Source organism: Haemaphysalis longicornis, unplaced genomic scaffold, assembly GCF_048455015.1.
Source record: "Haemaphysalis longicornis isolate Haplotype H1 unplaced genomic scaffold, Haemaphysalis longicornis Haplotype H1 scaffold_173, whole genome shotgun sequence".
In the NCBI taxonomy this organism is placed as follows: domain Eukaryota; kingdom Metazoa; phylum Arthropoda; class Arachnida; order Ixodida; family Ixodidae; genus Haemaphysalis; species Haemaphysalis longicornis.
Genome location: NW_027526278.1, coordinates 307,627 through 320,775, shown reverse-complemented (window position 1 = coordinate 320,775; position 13,149 = coordinate 307,627). Strand labels below are relative to the sequence as shown.

Below are 13,149 nucleotides of genomic sequence, written 5' to 3'. Positions count from 1 at the left end.
TGATGCATAAATAAATAATTGGTTTTCTTCGTTTGCTGGTGTGATTATTGGACCTGCTTGGTACGCTGGTCATACGCACGCACCTTGACAACAAATTTGTCGCGTGTTTATATTTGGCAGAGGCATAAACAGTAATATTTAACAGCCTCTGAATGCATTGCAACACCACAACGAATGTGATGCACTGTGCGGAAGAAGCAGGACATGGAATATTATTGGGGCTCTTCGATTGTGCATAGTCTGTAGACGCTTCCTCGTATTAGTCCAAGGATCGTTCGTTTAATTTGTCCTCGCGGATCGAGTGTGAAACCTCGCGACAACAGTCTCGGGGCGGGACAGCAAAGAAGGAAGCGTAGAGGTATTAAAAGCATTGAACCGTAACAGACTGGTCGTATGTATTCACCACACTCACCATGTCGCATCGCTGGCGATCCGTTGGTCAACCGGCCGCTGCTGAAAAGCGACGACTGAAAAGCCGCCATCACGCGAGAGACAAAAAAAAAAAAGAAAAAAAAAGTACGCTTGAGGGCGCAGAGATCACGACCGAGCAGTGGTCTGGTAGCGAGAGTAGACTGTGTTGTTTTTATTGTGTTTTATTGTGGAATGTCGCAGCGGCGAAGCTCTCGTAGCTTTTGCTAATAAAGCCGCTGAAAATTATTATGAATTCTGCAATTAGTTTGCAGATTTTTAGCAATTTAAATGTGCAAGTAATTGAGATGCAATTCACTGATTTTTTTTTCAAATTTTGAAATCTGGGAGGCAGTGAATACCGGGAAGCCGCGTGTTGCCGCGCGTGCTGTGTTTGCATCCATGTGTGTTTGCCTAGGTGTTACTGTTACTGAACTGTTTCCTTTTTTGTGGTGTTACGTTTAGCTGAAACCGTCCTTCTGTGTCGACGTATGTTGTTAGCTGTGCCAGCGACTACAATAGGTTTTCTGTCAGCAGCGATAACGCTGGTAGTGTGTGTGAAAGAAAACTGAAAAGTTCGTTGCGCTCTCAGCGGTTGGTTCTCGTTCACTGTAGAGCTTTGTGAACAGTGTATTGCTGAAATGGCGCCTTCAGAAGTTCGTCGAGGCGGCAGAAGTGGCGTTTGTCTCAAGAAAGAGGTGTGCAACTTATCTTGCCTCCCAGCTCGGACACACGCGGCTTCGAGAAAAAATTCCTTCGAATTCTTCTGGGACACACTTCAGGTGAGTTGACGCTTAAAAACTTTCCCTGCCAGACTATGAACTTCCCGTGAGGTTTGCCGCAGAGGTGCTTTTTTTTGTGTGACGCACTACTTAGGTGTGATTCAGATTACGTGCACCAGAAAAAGTAAGGTTAATCAGCATTGTGCCGTGTTCGCATTTCTTACTTGGTGGCGACGTAACTGCCTCCTTTCCATTAGTATTCTGATGTGTGGGCCTTCTGGCTAAAAAAATATCGTCAAAACTCCTCACAGACGCTTCAGTTATTAGTAAGTGAAGCGGGAATAAAAGCATTGGTGTTTTTGTCCCTCGGCTTCCCCCTCACCTTAAACAAGGGTGAAATGGTCGCAACAATCAATACTTGTTGAGAGCACCAGAAAAATCGGCCCATTGTTCGGTGTACACTGTTGAAGTTTCAACATTGGGGGCTTCAGCTGTCTGTGGTCATTGTGTGGCCGTTACCCAAATAAGCCCATGTGTACTTACAAACAGTAATTACTGGCTCACCTGGAGGCCCAAGCATCTTCATTTATAATGCCACCCCCCCCCCAAAAAAAAACGTTAAAATTGCTCATGTTTGTTTGTCGGCAGTGTCTAGACTGTTAAATAACCCTGCATACAGAAATGGGAGGAGTGGGGAGGAGGGTTGAGTAGATAGTTGCTTCTTATTCCAATTCAGTGCGCCCACGTATAAGTGCATGGGTTGAGTGTGAAAGCCTACGAGGTGAGTATAGTTGATTTGGACACTGTCTGCTTGGTGAAGAACATGTACAAGTAGACAGGCTGAGTCAACAGGTCGCAGTTAAACAACTCGTGTCGCTCCCTTCTGCCATGCTTCCAGCCTCACTCAGCAGCATACTTGCGCCGGCAGGCACAATCGCACTAACCTACACCTCCTGCAGAGGTGCACAACTTGGTTTGATGTAAAAGGTTGTTTTCATGAAGTCTACCTAAACGCCCTAGATTTTGTTCACTTTATGTATGCACAGGAGGATTCAGTGAACAGATCAATCTATTCATGTCTGCGTCAGGTTAATGTGTGCGGTGCTTTAGCTGAGTGCAGGGGGTTGGTATTGCTGTGGTTGCATCAACTTCTCTGTTATCAGAAATGAAGTGACAGTGCAACACATGTAGTGCACTCTCTTGTTAACAGAGATACTGTCTGTACAGAGTCATAGCTTGTTTTTGCATGCATGATGCTTGGGAGGCAATATTTCTCTGCATTAGTATTCTTTTTTTTTATTGTGCAGGAAAAGGCCGTGCCCACTTCACTGGAGCTTATTATTTGTACTGCAGGCGGTGCTGGAGTGTGTATAGCAAGAGAACCTGGCAGGTATTCAAGGTTGGCTGAGGAATTGCCCCTTCAAGCTTTGGAATGCCACCAAAAGGTACAGCAATCTTGTATTTTTTTGGCACGCTCTGCATGCTTTCTGAAAATGCACTTCCTAAATCAGTATAAGATCTATCAGTATTAAGCCCAAAGGGATTAACCTATATAAAAAGTACACACTGTACGATTAAATGATAGCCAAGCAGGAGGATAACAGGCTGAGCACCAAACTTGTTCTTTGAAGAAGCAACAACACGTGTACTTCCCATCATTACTCTCAACAGCCAGAACACTCTGTCGTCCTCGTGTTCCCATCCTAATGTAATCATGCAGTAAGTGTATTTTTCAAATTATAAAGAATTAACTAGCCAGTACCTTGTGTAACTTAACGTTGTAAGATCTGCAGTGTGCCTTATAGCAGTACACAGTAAGGCTTTAATGTTGGAGGTGTGCCTACCAGTGCTTCTTTTTTTTATCGCATTTTTCGCTAGGAAATCCACCTAAACCATCTTTGATTAGCATTATAAAAAAATCTCCCAACTGTCATGATTTAGGTGCATGTTAAAAATCCCTATTAAATTATTCAGTAGCTTTCCACTACGGCATGCCTGATAGCCGAGATATGTCTTTGGTGCGTAAAACCTTCCATATTTTACACGGTGTATAGCCATTAGTAGGATGTGATGCAGTTTGTTTTGCACTTCCATTTTTCTCTTATAGCGCCAATGACAACACATTTGTCCAGTTTTATTGGTGTCTTGTGCAGAAATAAGTGGAAATCGTACATTTTAAGTTAACATTTACCACAGAGTAAAATGGAGCAAGTTTCTTGAATCTGTTGGATGTTGAGATGAATGATTCCCACAATGAAACGAACAAAGCTGCAAGAGAACATCTCAGATATAAGCAAATACAGCCCAAAACATTTTTACATTTGTCGGAGCCAAAATCGTCCAGCTTATTGCTCCTTCTCATAGGGTTATTATGCACTGGCCTCTCGAGTGCTTGCTAGCATGGGAGCAGCAGCGCAGATTCCATTTGTATGGTTGTACAGGCGTGCCGACAGCAGTGCGGATAATGCGGTTCATTTCGTGCTAGCTCAGTGCCGTCCCTGTTGCCTGAATTTATTTTTTCTTGTGTTGCTTCAAACGACCATGGCTAGAGTTACAAAAATTTTGGCACTCAAGCCTGCGGTGACATTTTAAATGAGCACTGACACGAAAATTTTATGTTACACTTTTACTTCTTTTATCGATGCTTAATGGTCTGGCGAAGCCGAAAAAGCACTTCAAATACTTCAGCGCGCGATAGTTAATTACATTGAACAGGCTGAAAGTCGTTTGTTTCAAATTCCCGCGCTTTCATCCCGAACGGCGCATATGACAGAATCTCGGCCTGACCTCACCGCTTTGTGCGGACGTCACTGGCGCCCGCTTGAGAGTGTGTTGCGCCCTCTCGCCGCTTGTGGGGCCGTGCGTGTGAAGTGACTTCACGAGTTTTTGACGACCGCTGTCGTGTCACTTCTTTTGGCTTCACGGGGTGATGTCACGCTGATGTCCATTTGCTGAGGGCCGCTCCGCCCGCTGCTCCGTCGGCGCGATAAATGAGATCCAATTGAACTATGCTCTTCGCGTCGCATGCCACTCATATTTAAGCCAGGGTATTCTGTTGAGTGAAGGAAGCGAACTGTGCAATTATATTAACGCCAAAAATTGGTGTCAGTGCTCCTTTAAGTGGTAATGGTGTGTGAGATGAGGCACTGGTGTTTACATGACATCCATGCCTGCTGCACGCTTGTGGAGTGTGAGGCAAGTTGAAGTGCTTGAATGACACTTGTGATGGCTTGAAGACTCGCCTTCCTCAGTCTGAGCAAGTGAAGCTGAGGGATTGTGCGAAACCAAAACGTGTGACGGAAATCATCGCAAGGTGTGCATGTGTTCAAAATTAGGCGCTGCTGTGACGACCCACTGATTTGGGCAAAGAGAAAATTGTGAACAAAACAGTAGTCAAAGGGGAAGAAATATAAAACATGGTTAAGTAGCACACTAAAGACGGGACAGCAAAGAAGACCACACAGGACCAACAAAGAAGACCACAGAGGACCAGCGCAAGTCCTGTGTGGTGTTCTTTGTTGTTCCATCACATGTATCACAGTTCGAACCAACTTGCGCAAATTTGTGCTGTGAAGAAATAGTTCGAAGCCCACAGTTTATGACAAGTGACCCTCTACAGCAAGCTCACCTCAAAATTCTCAAACAGCCCAGGTTGATTCTAGGTACCCAATCGGGCTCACCTCATGCCCATCTCGTCAAAGTAGCGGTAGCCTATAGTAGCCAAAACGTTGCACTGCTAAGGCCACGGATGCAGGTCTAATCCTAGCCACAGCAGTCATTTTCGTAGTTGAAACTATAAACAAGAATGCCTGTGTTTTAAGTGTCTGCAGGTGATCTAAATGAATCCAGAGCCCACCTTATTACATGGCTCATAGCCTCATTACGTAGCTTTGACACTATAGACACCCTAAATTTGCATTGTTTGTTTTGTTGTCTAAGTATAGCTTTTAAATAAAGGGAGAATGCTTTTTGGTTTTTATACGCACTGAGACCAATTTTGAATTTCTGCAGATGCGGTCCGACTGATGGAAACTATGGACTTCCCTTCAATATGACCTGCCAGCCATCCAAGGTGGCTCAAGAATTGCCCAGCCAGGCTTCAAAATGCTTCAAAGAGGTTGAAAGTTTATTTTACTCACTCTGCATGTTTTTTAGAGGTGTAGCATAACTGAATCAACCTTGGAGAAAAAAAAAAGTCGCAGAAGCCAGTGGTTATCCCGCATTTGCATCAGAAGTAAAAGGCTCATTAGTTCCGCTCAAAACAGGCGGGGAAACTTTTTCTTTTCTACTTTGACACACAAAGTTCACGGACACCTCCCCCGAAAAAAAATGCTTGGGCCATAAAAATCCTGTGGCCACAATGCCAGCCAGAATGGTGCCATGCAAGAAAGCTACGCAAAGATGGCCAAAATTTGACTGAACTAACTTGAATCACAAGGAGCCTTTTACACACATATTCACCAAGTTCTGATCAATATTCAAACATGTTTTTCCCTGGATTTTTGATAATACTAGTTTGCTTTGTTTTGTTGACTGAAAGCATATTCAAAATTAATAAAGTAAATAGCCAGAAAATATAAAAAATAAAGAAAATGTGCTTTTTTTTATCCGCTTCTCCCCTTGAGCCACCCAATTCGTGCCACATTATTGGTATTCTCCGTATTGTTAGAGTTGTCTGTTTTCATGTTTTTATGAAGGAAAGTTTGACATCCACCTGAATGAAGCCAAACGGCTACAAAGAAAAGCTATACAGCTTTCTCAGAAACTTCGCAGTTGAAGAAAAATAACATCCTCGTCCAGGATTCCGATTTTATATTTTAAAATCGGCTGGTAAAAATCAGCTGTTATTTTTCAGACTCATAATTGGGGAAAAATGTGACTTTTTTGTAAAACCATTCTGCAATATGTGCTTCTTCATGTAAAATATTCAGATGTACTAAGTAATGCACTCAGTTTATTTTATCAGTAGGCAATTTGTATTTTTTCATGTTAAATCAACAGATGTACTAAGTAATGTACTCAGTTTATTTTATGAGGACGAAGATGCGGTCACTGACCAAGTCAAGGTGAAAACACAGACGTTTCGGGACCCGTACTGGTCCCTTGATCACACTAAGGTGGCGAGAGCGGTAACTCGCTTCTTATTCTAAAATGTGGCGTAATGTGTAGCTGGCCGGCAGATTGCCATCTGTCGTATTGATAGTGTCCTCGGTCGTCTGAGTAAACACGGATTCCACAAGCAGTGTGGTGCTTGAACTCTTTTCCTTGGCTATTAGAGCGGCGTTATCCCCATCGATGGAATGGCCATGATTATCGGCGTGCTCGTCCAGGGTGTTCGGCACTTTCCTGTTCTTGCCCGCGTCCCTTTGAGGTTCCTTTCATCTCCTGATGAAGTTGCCAGTTTCGTCGATGTAACTGCAGCTGCAGTCTGCACATGGTACCTTGTAGACAACACCGGGGTATCTCTTGGTGTCCAAGCAATCTGTCACGTTCACAAGCTGATTCCTCAGCTTGTCGGACCGCATGTGCGCAACGCAAAGGTCATACCTTGCAAAGATACAACTTAGAGCTTCGCTGACCCCAGGAACGTATGGGATGCCGGCGCGTCTTTGAAATCGCTTGCCCTGGGATGGCCTGTGATTGAGGACGCGATCTTCAACATTCTTAATAAGCTTCTCCGGGTACCCGCTCGTCAATAATCCTTGATGTATTGTCTGAAGTTCTTTCCTCATTTCGTCGTCACTTGAGCAAATACGTGTTGCCCGCGTCACAAAAGAGGAAGCGACAGATTGCTTGTGACAGGCTGGGTGGCTCAAATTAAAATTCAGGTAATGTCCGGTATGCGTTGCTTTCCTGTGCACAGCAAACAAAAGGCTAGTTCCCGTACGGTTCACCTGGACATCGAGGAAAGGAAGGCTGCTGTTACACGCACATTCTGCTGTGAACTGGATGGCGGCTTCTATCGAGTTGAGAAGCAGGAGCCGTGGGGCATCATTCCTATTGATAACGCAGAAGCAGTCGTCCACGCAGCGGACAAATAACTTGGGCTTGGGAGCGAAATCGATGAGGGCCTTCGGGTCAATGACCTTTATGACCAAATTTGCAGTAGTAACAGATATGGAAGCTCCCATGGCAGTTCCATGGATTTCCTTGTAAAACTGCTTGCGGTACGTGAAGTACGTGTTGCCTAAGCAAAATTCAAGCAACTCACACGTGTTCTAACCCGCCGCGGTGGCTCAGTGGCTAAGGCGTTGGGCTGCTGAGCAAGGAGGTCGCGGGTTCGATTTCCGGCTGTGGCGGTTGCTTTTCTGGTGGAGGCGAGAAGCATAAATGCCCGTGTGTACAAGATTTCAGCGCATGTAAAAGATCCCCAGGAGGTCAAAATAATCCTGAGGCCTTCGCTACGGTGCGCCTCATCACCTGCGTTGCGTTGGCACGTTAAACCCTACAATCTATCAATCAATCAATCAACACGTGTTCTACCTCCAAAGATGTGCGTTCCGCTAGTTTCGTCAGCTAGCAGGACCTCCTTGCATGTCACTACGGCCATGTCTATTGGAACCGAAATGAAGAGCGACTTGACGTCGAAGGACACCATTACGTCACCTTCATCCAGGGAAATGTCGCACACAATTGGCAATGTGTGCTGCTGTTTTCCCGGTGAGCGTGACCTTCTGAAGTCGACGGTGGGCCGTAGCGGTACGCCTGGCTTATGCACTTTCGACGTAATGGTGCCCTGCGACGTCAAGCCGCTCTTCACTTCGGTTCCTGTCGACTTGGCCGTAGCAACATGCAAGCAGGTCTTGCTGGCGGACGAAACGCTCACGAAACGCACACCTTTAGGGGTAGACCACATGTGCGAGTTGCTTGAATTTTGCTTAGGCAACACGTACTTCACGTACCGCAAGCAGTTTTACAAGGAAATCCATGGAACTGCCATGGGAGCTTCCATATCTGTTACTACTGCAAATTTGGTCATGGAGGTCATTGACCCGAAGGCCCTCATCGATTTCGCTCCCAAGCCCAAGTTAATTGTCCGCTACGTGGACGACTGCTTCTGCGTTATCAATAGGAATGATGCCCCACGGCTCCTACTTCTCAACTCGATAGAAGCAGCCATCCTTTCCTCGATGTCCAGGTGAACCGTAACGGAAACTAGCCTTTCGTTTGCTGTGCACAGGAAAGCGACGCATACCGGACATTACCTGAATTTTAATTTGAGCCACCCAGCCTGTCACAAGCAATCTGTTGCTTCCTCTCTTGTGACGCGGGCAACACGTATTTGCTCAAGTGACGACGAAATGAGGAAAGAACTTCAGACAATACATCAAGGATTATTGACGAGCGGGTACCCGGAGAAGCTTATTAAGATTGTTGAAGATCGCGTCCTCAATCCCAGGCCATCCCAGGGCAAGCGATTTCGAAGACGCGCCGGCATCCCATACGTTCCTGGGGTCAGCGAAGCTCTAAGTTGTATCTTTGCAAGGTATGACCTTCGCGTTGCGCACATGCGGTCCGACAAGCTGAGGAATCAGCTTGTGAACGTGACAGATTGCTTGGACACCAAGAGATACCCCGGTGTTGTCTACAAGGTACCATGTGCAGACTGCAGCTGCAGTTACATCGACGAAACTGGCAACTTCATCAGGAGATGAAAGGAACCTCAAAGGGACGCGGGCAAGAACAGGAAAGTGCCGAACACCCTGGACGAGCACGCCGATAATCATGGCCATTCCATCGATGGGGAGAAGGCCGCTCTAATAGCCAAGGAAAAGAGTTCAAGCACCACACTGCTTGTGGAATCCGTGTTTATTCAGACGACCGAGGACACTATCAATACGACAGATGGCAATCTGCCGGCAAGCTACACATTACGCCACATTTTAGAATAAGAAGCAAGTTATCGCTCTCGCCAGCTTAGTGTGATCAAGGGACCAGTACGGGTCCCGAAACGTCTGTGTTTTCACTTTCGCTTGGTCAGTGACCGCATCTTCGTCCTCATCATGATACCTGACCTGACAAACTTTCGTCGAAGTCTTGACTTCACTTTATTTTATCAGTAAGCATTATGAGCTTCTTAACTCTGACGCATTAAAAATGATGTTTGTTTCACGCTGGTAACCGGGGATATATCAGGGCTTCCTAGTGAACACCATCCAAAATTTGGCGTGCGTTTGTTTGCGAAATGAATCAGTAATGATTACTGTGGAGAGCATTGATAAATTTTAAGAAATGAAATATTTTGTCCACAAAAACCTGGTCATAGTGTTTTACACGTCTTTGTTTATGCACATATCATCTGCATGCGCAACATTTCGGTCTCCATTCAAGAGCTCTCTGATCGTTGAATGTATCTCAGCTGGGAAAAGGTCGTCTCAATACCAAAGTTTCCATCAGCAAGGCCCAAGATTGTCAGTGAAGCATTTGCCGACCTGCGGTAGTGACCAGTAGAGTTCTGTCAATACTCAGTGATTTTGGAAGTTTTTCTTCTGGGGCTTGCTGAAATTCTAGTAAGTGCTGGTTGAAAATGGCGGACCGTCAGCCCACGATTGTGGAGATCGCTACTTTGAAAAGGTCTATTCAGGGGAGAAAGTGGGTTTAACCCAATTCTGACACATGTTGAGGGTAAAAATACAGTAAATTCAGGTTTTACCTGAAAAAAAAAACCCAAGTATAATTGAAAGTTGGGTTGAAATGGCATTATATTTTGTCATTACAAGATGCAAAATTTTGCCAAATAATCAGGTGTCAACCACAAAAAAATGTTTCATTGTGGGTAGTAGCCTGGAAGGGATTGCAGCCAATATTCCACACCACCTGTGTTTCTGTTCCCCCTGTTGTAAATTTGCTTTAATATTGTGGAAATTGCTCAAATGATTTTACGCTGCTTTATATTGCCTAACATAGTTGTCAAGGAACATTTTGCTATTTCCTGCAACTAATTTGCATTATTAACCTGCTGTCATATTGGCCATATTATTGGCATCTTGCACAAGTGGCACTCTGAAACCACTGAAATGTATACCCACTTCCCCCCTCTTTATCATCAGTCGCTGTTGACTTCCCCTACCAAGGCCTTCCAAGTGTATAAAGGAAAGAATGGTTAATAAAAAATTTCTCAGCAAGAGTTCACTGGCTACCCGCAAAATAGTAGCTACCTTAAGCATTTACCTTTGCCCTGCCTTATTGGTCTAAAAAAAGCCTCCTTACTCAAAAATGTGCAAGTTTGATGCTTCATTTGGGTGCGTGTCTGTATATACTCAGATTAGTGTGTTTATCTCATCGCAGGAAGGTTAACCCTCCGTCATTGGATCAGCATGCGTGGATTTCCAGCACTTCAAACATCATCAAGACTCTGCCACTTTAGGTTTTCGCTGTAATGCACATGTTTTGATACATTTTCTGTGATCTCTAACTTATTTTTGATCATCATTCTTTTTAGTTCTTGCAGTTTACTTTTTTCCCATATAACATAGAAAGGCATTCAGTATCTAGTCCTTTTTATAAGCATGTTTTATTGACTATGGCAATTCTCTCATTTTAAGAGCGAATGCTCTTTATAAGCGACCCCAAACCATCCACCGCCGGCGTCGGCGGCGGCGTCCGCAGTGCTCTTTAAAGAAAAAACAGCATCCGGCGCCAGGTTTCGATCCGAGGACTTTGCGGGCCGCAGCGCGACGCGCTACCGACCAAGCCACAGACGCGACGGTGATATCAGTGTTAGACGCGCCTTATATCTTTAACGCATTCAAACTACGTCGTCAGCGGCGTGCGTTGGCGACTCAGCGGCGTTATAGCGGCTTGATAACTGCGTGGTGTACACGTGATACTACAAACCCGATGGAAGAGATGGAAGAGAAGGCGGCGAGGGGGTGGGCTGCGGGGGCCGAGCGCAAGCGCCGCAAGCGGGCCGACAACCGTGCATTCGCACTTTCACATTCTCCCCCTCGGGGAAATGCGGGGGAATTTTTTTAATTTTCTAATTTTTGCCTTTTATGCATAACATCTGTATAGCTTCAATTTGAGTGCTTCAAGTTTTTATTTACATCCACATCTTTCAGTCACCTTTTATTCTATTTTGACTTGTCATGATTTATTTGAATAATAAAATGGTTAGTCTTGCAAAAGTTGCTTAGTGTGCTTATTGTTGCATTTAAGGTGTGTCTAGAAGCTTTAGCTCAATCAAGTTTGTCAGGCCACATGAAATGCAGTTAAGTGAGGGAATGCTGTCCCATCCATGCAATATCAAAGTTGTTTTAGATGAAACCAGTTATGTGTGCACTCTTTTCTGATAACCGCATTTCTATATATTCTCTGGGCGTAAAACAGGACAAGAGCTATAACAGTCGTCTTGATGACATCTTAATAAGATGATAGCAAGACGACTACAATAACGGTTGCGTAAACTGCTGTGAGAGGTTCTCGTTTATGTCTCCACAACTACTAGAAAACATCTTCACAAGACATTATTTCTCTATCTGGCATGCTTAGAAGTCACCTCGTGGATTGGTATGCAAGATTTTTGAGAACGTCGTCAAAACGGAGAAGAAACGTTTTGTTGCTTTCAATCCAGATAGCTATGAGGTGTTTAGTACTTGTCCTGTAAACGTCTTGTTGGAATTTTTAGCAGTCTCCGAGATGTCGTCAAGAATATCTTGCAAGACGTCTTGTAGCTCAGGCATAGCGTCGCGTTAGCCGAGCTACTGGATGGCTATCTCACGTCTTGGCAATGTCTATAAAAATCTTGATCAGGTGTTGCGTAGACATCTTGGAGGTCTTGCCAAGATGTCGTATAGAAGTTTGGTAGCTGCCCTAATGTGCAGATCAAGATGTCTTGGACAGCTGCACAAGATAAGTTTGAGACTTCTACAAGACGTGCTTGCGTTCACTGGGGGTGTGCCCCACGTTTCCTTCTGCAGCCCAACTGTGGTTCGCACCAGGTGTGTGAATTTTTCGCAGGTAAGAATAGACGTCTTGCGCAAGAGGGCATGCTTCAAATGAAATCGATAGCTTATTTTGTTCGCAAAATCTGCATGGTTAGCAAAAAATTTTGCGTCGTAGCCAGGCCGCAATTTGCACCACGTTCACCATTTTTGCTCAGGTAAGAGAAAACACAAGGCGCAACAAGGCAAAATTTGAATGGAATTGATAGCTCTTTTTGTTCGGAAACTGTGGGGAGGCGAATTTACGTGGCGACGAAAATTGTCCATTTCCAGCATCCTAGCGACCGCGGATGGTGGGAAGAGCTTCGCCGCCGCGGCGGCAGCGGCGGCCGCCGGCACTCCTGTTTATGGTCAGTCGGACAGTTCGCGTCATAGCCGGACCGCAGTTTGGGCCAGGTTTACCATTTTTGGACAGATAAGAGAAAACGTTGCGCGCAACAACACAGCGTTTGAATGAAACCGATAGCTTTTTTCGTTCGGTAAACGCAGGGGCGCAAATTTGGGGCACGGAAATAAAGTGCAGTTTTCAGCATTCAAGCATCGAAAAGAGGGGAAGAGGCGCTTGCGGCGCAACCAATCAGAAGCGCGCACCGTCTCCAGCCAATCGTGCGCGCGTTTCCGTGCTGTCCAGCGAACAGAGGTCGCATTGTCTTTTGGGCGCCAACCTTCGGAGGAGTCGGACGTGCGTAACGCGAGGTGCGAGCTAGGTCTCCGTGTGTGCTGCTGACGGTGCTGGTAAGTCATTTCTTGTGCTTCGGCAGCCTATTATGGTGACACTGCTTAATAACTCATGTGACAGTGCTATTTTCACTGCTCCTTCGCGGGGCAGCTCTAGCGCGCTATAATTTGAGACGCATGTGATTCGAAACGCGTCGCCCAAGGTTCATTATTTCATTTAACAATGGCATTATGGAGGAAAAAAAAGAACGCGGTGTCTCGTTGCTGTTGTTTGTGCAATTTAAAATATCTAGAGGCTGTTTCCTTATCATTATGCTTTCATCTTGACAGATAGCGCACGTGTGCGAACGGGGCGCTACAAAAAGAAATGCGGGCAGGTGCTTCAAACAATGGAAATT

General features: G+C 45.2%; 1 long non-coding RNA gene across 2 annotated transcripts; it reads left to right on the top strand.

Annotated features, from left to right (window-relative positions):
- The first annotated feature begins 786 nt into the window (after nt 1-786).
- Nucleotides 787-10,666, top strand: LOC144166472 (uncharacterized). 2 transcript variants are annotated; one of them, XR_013321684.1, is made up of 4 exons: nt 787-1,190; nt 2,484-2,575; nt 5,142-5,247; nt 10,419-10,666. It is a non-coding gene; the product is annotated as an uncharacterized LOC144166472 (long non-coding RNA). The 2 variants fall into 2 exon arrangements; XR_013321683.1 differs by lacking the exon at nt 787-1,190 and having other exon boundaries at nt 1,749-2,575.
- Nucleotides 10,667-13,149: the final 2,483 nt, after the last annotated feature.